Consider the following 226-nt stretch of genomic DNA (forward strand, 5'->3'; position numbering starts at 1 on the left):
AGGTCAAAGTTTGAGGCAAGGGGAGATGTATGTATATTCATACATGCACACATATGCAAATGGAAAAAGATGAGCACATGTCGGTCTGGCTATCAGTCAGTCTGCGTGTCTGTCTGTCTATCTATCCAGCTATCATAACCACTCTCTCACTCTATATCTCTTTCCCTCTCCCTCTCCCCCCCCTCTCTTTCTCTCTCTCTCTCTCTCTCTCTCTCTCTCTCTCTCT

Source organism: Penaeus vannamei, chromosome 35 (genome assembly GCF_042767895.1).
Source record: "Penaeus vannamei isolate JL-2024 chromosome 35, ASM4276789v1, whole genome shotgun sequence".
NCBI lineage: Eukaryota > Metazoa > Arthropoda > Malacostraca > Decapoda > Penaeidae > Penaeus > Penaeus vannamei.